Source organism: Anomaloglossus baeobatrachus, chromosome 4, assembly GCF_048569485.1.
Source record: "Anomaloglossus baeobatrachus isolate aAnoBae1 chromosome 4, aAnoBae1.hap1, whole genome shotgun sequence".
In the NCBI taxonomy this organism is placed as follows: Eukaryota; Metazoa; Chordata; class Amphibia; order Anura; family Aromobatidae; genus Anomaloglossus; species Anomaloglossus baeobatrachus.
The window spans coordinates 442,494,343-442,502,596 of NC_134356.1; the positions used below are offsets into that span (position 1 = coordinate 442,494,343).

At 56.5% G+C, this 8,254-nt stretch overlaps 1 protein-coding gene across 5 annotated transcripts in view; it reads right to left on the bottom strand.

The window, feature by feature from the left end:
- MYO9A (myosin IXA) overlaps positions 1 to 6,317 on the bottom strand; it is a 235,568-nt gene extending 229,251 nt beyond the window's left edge. For all 5 annotated transcript variants that reach the window (XM_075345532.1, XM_075345530.1, XM_075345533.1 and 2 more), the window contains exon 1: positions 5,930 to 6,317. The gene's annotated coding sequence lies outside the window, so the exon portion shown is untranslated. The remainder of the gene's footprint in view (positions 1 to 5,929) is intronic.
- Between the last annotated feature and the right edge of the window lie 1,937 nt (positions 6,318 to 8,254).

Here is an 8,254-nt window from a genome sequence, read left to right on the forward strand (position 1 = left end):
ATCACATAGGACCTGCAGCGTGATGTCCGTGCGTCCGGTCTGTAACAGGCAGGTGCCACGTTGTGATAAACCACGCGCTACATTACAGGGAAGGTGTTTGAACATACATTTTCCCTTTTTTTTGGCAAAAATTATGCAATTTTTACCACCTCCCTGAGGAAGATCAGCATTGCAGCCAGATGTTGGCTATAAATCAATAAGAAAACATTAGACACGCTACAAACAGCCCTGCTTCCTGCGTTTTCCCATAGCTTTGTCTGTAGAGCTGGAAAAACACATGAAATATTACATATGTAAATAAAAAGGAATATTACACCCAAAAAAAAAAAAAGAAAAAAAGCAAGAAAAGCAGGACTTTTTTTTATAAGCTAATAAATAAATAAATAAATAATCAGCAGAAAATTGCTGAGGTAAAGGTAAGGCTGAGCACACGGCCCCGGGTCTGATATACGGAGAGGAGTACCGCGCTTTGCTGTATAACCTTCCGGCTTTTTGGATCCACTCATGGCTTTGGCACAAAAATGCATAAAAAGTCTACACGTGTGATTCCAGCAGGGTGTGGATCTACGTAAGGAATAGGAGGGGATATGGCGGAGGCTCCATAGGAATATGATCGCTGCCATTACTGTAAATGCTACAGCTGGAAGTCTCTTCACTACAGAAATCAGCAGAAGAGGCACAATGGTCAGCAATGGAGGAGCGTCCCCTTCCCTCTGGGCACGGGGCCCTGACTACACGGCCCAGCACTGTGTGCCCAGGACCCAAATGAAACATCTCCAGTCCAGCACTGCCCGATCCTCCACACTACTCAGATCCCAAATACCACAAATACCGCGCATACTGGCAGCAATTACAGCACGGCCATACACCTACTGTACACATCACCCATCGGGAATGACTGGCATGAGGCTGGGGCACTCATCAAGCTCAGAGGGGTGGCAGGATGGCATCTGGGGTGTGCGGGCAGTGTCTGACCCCTCCACAGAGCAGACACAAGTCGTGTGTTGTGGTAAACGCACCACAAGGCTCAGGCTGTGATGGAGAACTGTAGATCAGGGTGTACGATGGGGGGGGGGGGGACTGTACATCAGGGTGTATGATGGGGGGGACGACTGTACATCAGGGTGTATGATGGGGGGGACGACTGTACATCAGGGTGTACGATGGGGGGGGGACTGTACATCAGGGTGTACGATGGGGGGGGGACTGTACATCAGGGTGTATGATGGGGGGGACGACTGTACATCAGGGTGTACGATGGGGGGGGGACGACTGTACATCAGGGTGTATGATGGGGGGGGACTGTACATCAGGGTGTACGATGGGGGGGGACTGTACATCAGGGTGTACGATGGGGGGGGACTGTACATCAGGGTGTACGATGGGGGGGACTGTACATCAGGGTGTACGATGGGGGGGGGACTGTACATCAGGGTGTACGATGGGGGGGGACTGTACATCAGGGTGTACGATGGGGGGGGGACTGTACATCAGGGTGTACGATGGGGGGGGGGGGGGACTGTACATCAGGGTGTACGATGGGGGGGGACTGTACATCAGGGTGTACGATGGGGGACGACTGTACATCAGGGTGTACGATGGGGGACGACTGTACATCAGGGTGTACGATGGGGGACGACTGTACATCAGGGTGTACGATGGGGGACGACTGTACATCAGGGTGTACGATGGGGGACGACTGTACATCAGGGTGTACGATGGGGGGGGACTGTACATCAGGGTGTACGATGGGGGGGGACTGTACATCAGGGTGTACGATGGGGGGGGACTGTACATCAGGGTGTACGATGGGGGGGGACTGTACATCAGGGTGTACGATGGGGGGGGACTGTACATCAGGGTGTACGATGGGGGGGGGGGGACTGTACATCAGGGTGTACGATGGGGGGGGGGGGACTGTACATCAGGGTGTACGATGGGGGGGGACTGTACATCAGGGTGTACGATGGGGGGGGGGACTGTACATCAGGGTGTACGATGGGGGGGGACTGTACATCAGGGTGTACGATGGGGGGGGACTGTACATCAGGGTGTACGATGGGGGGGGGGGACTGTACATCAGGGTGTACGATGGGGGGGGGGGACTGTACATCGGGGTGTACGATGGGGGGGACTGTACATCAGGGTGTACGATGGGGGGGGACTGTACATCAGGGTGTACGATGGGGGGGGGGACTGTACATCAGGGTGTACGATGGGGGGGGGGACTGTACATCGGGGTGTACGATGGGGGGGACTGTACATCGGGGTGTACGATGGGGGGGGGACTGTACATCGGGGTGTACGATGGGGGGGGACTGTACATCGGGGTGTACGATGGGGGGGGACTGTACATCGGGGTGTACGATGGGGGGGGGGGGACTGTACATCGGGGTGTACGATGGGGGGGGGGGACTGTACATCGGGGTGTACGATGGGGGGGGGACTGTACATCGGGGTGTACGATGGGGGGGGACTGTACATCAGGGTGTACGATGGGGGGGGGGACTGTACATCGGGGTGTACGATGGGGGGGGGGGACTGTACATCAGGGTGTACGATGGGGGGGGACTGTACATCAGGGTGTACGATGGGGGGGGGGACTGTACATCGGGGTGTACGATGGGGGGGGGGACTGTACATCGGGGTGTACGATGGGGGGGAGGACTGTACATCGGGGTGTACGATGGGGGGGACTGTACATCAGGGTGTACGATGGGGGGGGGATGATGGGGGGGACGGACTGTACATCAGGGTGTACGATGGGGGGGGGGACGACTGTACATCAGGGTGTATGATGGGGGGGGGACTGTACATCAGGGTGTATGATGGGGGGGAGACTGTACATCAGGGTGTACGATGGGGGGGGAACTGTACATCAGGGTGTACGATGGGGGGGGGACTGTACATCAGGGTGTACGATGGGGGGGGACTGTACATCAGGGTGTACGATGGGGGGGGGGACTGTACATCAGGGTGTACGATGGGGGGGGGGACTGTACATCAGGGTGTACGATGGGGGGGGGGACTGTACATCAGGGTGTACGATGGGGGGGGGACTGTACATCAGGGTGTACGATGGGGGGGGGGACTGTACATCAGGGTGTACGATGGGGGGGGACTGTACATCAGGGTGTACGATGGGGGGGGGGGGACGACTGTACATCAGGGTGTACGATGGGGGGGACTGTACATCAGGGTGTACGATGGGGGGGGGGGGGGGGGGACTGTACATCAGGGTGTACGATGGGGGGGGACTGTACATCAGGGTGTACGATGGGGGACGACTGTACATCAGGGTGTACGATGGGGGACGACTGTACATCAGGGTGTACGATGGGGGGGGACTGTACATCAGGGTGTACGATGGGGGACGACTGTACATCAGGGTGTACGATGGGGGACGACTGTACATCAGGGTGTACGATGGGGGACGACTGTACATCAGGGTGTACGATGGGGGACGACTGTACATCAGGGTGTACGATGGGGGACGACTGTACATCAGGGTGTACGATGGGGGACGACTGTACATCAGGGTGTACGATGGGGGGGGACTGTACATCAGGGTGTACGATGGGGGGGGACTGTACATCAGGGTGTACGATGGGGGGGGACTGTACATCAGGGTGTACGATGGGGGGGGGACTGTACATCAGGGTGTACGATGGGGGGGGGACTGTACATCAGGGTGTACGATGGGGGGGGGACTGTACATCAGGGTGTACGATGGGGGGGGGACTACATCGGGGTGTACGATGGGGGGGGACTGTACATCAGGGTGTACGATGGGGGGGGGGACTGTACATCAGGGTGTACGATGGGGGGGGACTGTACATCAGGGTGTACGATGGGGGGGACTGTACATCAGGGTGTACGATGGGGGGGACTGTACATCAGGGTGTACGATGGGGGGGGACTGTACATCAGGGTGTACGATGGGGGGGGACTGTACATCAGGGTGTACGATGGGGGGGGACTGTACATCAGGGTGTACGATGGGGGGGGACTGTACATCAGGGTGTACGATGGGGGGGGACTGTACATCAGGGTGTACGATGGGGGGGACTGTACATCAGGGTGTACGATGGGGGGGGACTGTACATCAGGGTGTACGATGGGGGGGGGACTGTACATCAGGGTGTACGATGGGGGGGACTGTACATCAGGGTGTACGATGGGGGGGGGACTGTACATCAGGGTGTACGATGGGGGGGACTGTACATCAGGGTGTACGATGGGGGGGGGACTGTACATCAGGGTGTACGATGGGGGGAGGGACTGTACATCAGGGTGTACGATGGGGGGGGACTGTACATCAGGGTGTACGATGGGGGGGGACTGTACATCAGGGTGTACGATGGGGGGGGACTGTACATCAGGGTGTACGATGGGGGGGGGACTGTACATCAGGGTGTACGATGGGGGGGACTGTACATCAGGGTGTACGATGGGGGGGGACTGTACATCAGGGTGTACGATGGGGGGGGGGGACTGTACATCAGGGTGTACGATGGGGGGGGGGACTGTACATCAGGGTGTACGATGGGGGGGGGGGACTGTACATCAGGGTGTACGAGTGGGGGGGGGACTGTACATCAGGGTGTACGATGGGGGGGGGGACTGTACATCAGGGTGTACGATGGGGGGGGGACTGTACATCAGGGTGTACGATGGGGGGGGGGGGGGACTGTACATCAGGGTTTACGATGGGGGGGGACTGTACATCAGGGTGTACGATGGGGGGGGGACTGTACATCAGGGTGTACGATGGGGGGGGGGACTGTACATCAGGGTGTACGATGGGGGGGACTGTACATCAGGGTGTACGATGGGGGGGGACTGTACATCAGGGTGTACGATGGGGGGGGGGACTGTACATCAGGGTGTACGATGGGGGGGGGACTGTACATCAGGGTTGTACGATGGGGGGGGACTGTACATCAGGGTGTACGATGGGGGGGGACTGTACATCAGGGTGTACGATGGGGGGGGACTGTACATCGGGGGTGTACGATGGGGGGGGGACCTGTACATCGGTGTACGATGGGGGGGGACTGTACATCGGTGTACGATGGGGGGGGACTGTACATCGGGGTGTACGATGGGGGGGGACTGTACATCAGGGTGTACGATGGGGGGGGGGATGTACATCAGGTGTACGATGGGGGGGGGGACTGTACATCAGGGTGTACGATGGGGGGGACTGTACATCAGGGTGTATGATGGGGGGACTGCACATTAGGGTTTACGATGGGGGGGGGTGGACTGTACATCAGGGTGTACGGTGGGGGGGGGACTGTACATCAGGGTGTACGATGGGGGGGGACTGTACATCAGGGTGTACGATGGGGGGGGGACTGTACATCAGGGTGTACGATGGGGGGGGGGGGACTGTACATCAGGGTATACGATGGGGGGGGACTGTACATCAGGGTGTACGATGGGGGGGGGGGACTGTACATCAGGGTGTACGATGGGGGGGGGGACTGTACATCAGGGTGTACGATGGGGGGGGACTGTACATCAGGGTGTACGATGGGGGGGGACTGTACATCAGGGTGTACGATGGGGGGGGGGGACTGTACATCAGGGTGTACGATGGGGGGGGGGGACTGTACATCAGGGTGTACGATGGGGGGGGACTGTACATCAGGGTGTACGATAGGGGGGGGGACTGTACATCAGGGTGTATGATGGGGGGGACCGCACATTAGGGTTTACGAGGGGGGGGGGACTGCACATTAGGGTTTATGATGGGGGGGGACTGCACATTAGGGTTTATGATGGGGGGGGACTGCACAACATTAGGGTTTATGATAGGGGGGGGACTGCACATTAGGGTGCATGATGGGGGGACTGTATGATGGAGGGGCTGCACATTAGGGTGTATGATGAGGGCTGCACATAGGAGACTCAGTATTATTACCCTTTTCTCTGTCCCCGAAGATCTCAGGCCTCCTGACAGCACGAAGAGACATCCACAGCAGCTAAGAGACGGCCGGCCAGCACAGTCCAGGGAGACGTCATTAGAGACAGCCGCTCATAAGTCCAGGGAGAGAGCGCCACACAGATCCGGGCAGAGGGCGCCGCTCCACAGGCGTCCGTATACCACCGGCTAGCACAGCCACAGACAGCTCGCCAGGGCCGCACACATCTCAAGGGCCTCGGCAATGGAGACCGCCCGCAGTGGCCGGGGACCGGAGACTCCTCAGATCGGTTGGGTGGGGGCCTTAAGAGACAACACACAGATGTCTCTCCCAATCCCAGCAGGAAGAGACCCCGGAGACAGCAGCAGCAGGAGAGACGGAGACTGCAGGATGTGAGTGCAGGGCGGGGGGAGAGGGGAGGGCGCAAGCGCAGACAGGCGTGTTCAGAGGGAGACACAGATTTACTACAGCAGGGAAGACACGGCCACTGCTGCGGGCACCGGCACCGACCTCTGGCTCTATAGGCACCGGGCACGGGCCCCTGACCATTAGGCGCGAACCCTTGGCTCGCTCTATGGACATGGGGCCGGACCCTTGGCTCTCTGGGCACGGACACCTGGTGCACTGGGCACAAATCATTGGCGCTCAGGGCACCTGGCACAGATCCTGGGCTTCGGGCATGGACCCCTGGCATTCTGGGCACGGACTCCTGGCGTTATGGAACCCTAACGCTCTGGGCACAGAGCACGTGCCCTTGGCACTTAGAGCATAGACCCTTGGTGCTCTAGGCTCCTGGCAAGAACCCTTGGCATTCTGGGCATTGGGCATAGGACCCTTGGTGCTCTGGGCTCCTGGCATGAACCCTTGGCATTCTGGGCATTGGGCATGGACCCTTGGCATTCTGGGCATCGGGCACAGACCCTTCCCGCTCAAACCACGGACCTCTGATGCTCTGGGCACCAGGCACGAACCCCCGGCTCTCTGGGCACTGACCCCTGGCGCTCTGAGCACCTGGCACGGACTCCTGGCGCTCTGAGCTTCTGGCACAATCCCCTGGCGCTCTGGGCACAGAGCACATACCCTTGGCGCTTAGGGCATGGACCCTTAGCGCTATGGGCACAGGGCACGGACCCCTGGGGCACTGGGCATAGACCCCTGGCATTCTGGACACCGGGCATGGACCATTCCCGCTCTGGGCATCGGGCACGGACCCCGGCGCACTGGGCACGGAACCTTGGCTTTCAGGGCACGGACCCCATTTGCTCTGGGCACGGACGCATGGCTCTCTGGGCATCGGGCACGGACACCTGGCGCACTAGGCACAAACCATTTTTGCTCAGGGCACCTGGCATGGATCCTTGGCATTCTGGGCATTGAGTATGGACCCCTGGTGCTCTGGGCAGGGCTGTAGAGTCGGTAAGCCAAACCTGCGACTCAGACTCCTCAATTTCCATTGCACTGACTCAGACTCCCACATACATTGCTCATATTTAAGTTAAAAATGTATTGTAGTACAATGTGAACAGACATTTAATCATTTTTATGATACAATAATCAAGATATTTAGATAGAACATAAAATATATTTATTGGAATACAACTTTAGAACACAAAAAAACGAGTAAATTGTAAATACGTAATACTGTGATATAGATTACACACATATAATTTGTGTGTTTGTGTATATATATATATATATATATATAATATATATATATATAATTAGTGGCAAAAAGCAGTTTTCAACAAAAACATAGTAAATAACATTTGTGCGGTCTATGAATTTGTTGTAAGAAATAGAATTGCTTCCATCAGATCCTCCTTCGCAGATGACCTCAAATCTGACCTAATAATTTTAAGGCTAGAGAACAACCTCTCTACAGTAACTTGGGTTGGAGGCAAAGCCGTAACCACATGGGCAACATCTCTAACAATTTCCGGGTGTAAAGGAATTGCCTCATGCACAGTCAGTTTTGATGAACGATTGAATTTTTCTATTTGAGAGCAAGTGAAAAATTTTGCTTAAATCTGGTCAATTTGCTGCTATAGGAGACGGAGTGAAATCTGTTTCCTTGCTGCAACACTTTGCTGCTCCATGTCATCAAATACTTGTCAAAGTTAAACTCATCTGATGAGGATGAAGATATGGCAGCAGTAGCACTGTCAGGACCCAAGTCCTCTTGCACCTGGCAGTCCTGTAGCCGCTCATCCTAACTGCTACCTCAGTCAGAGCTTCTTTCATTTAGTAAGCTTGTAATCATCAAGCAGTATACGATGACTTGGGTCCACATAAACAGCTGCCAGAAGAATTTTATTTTCCAATAG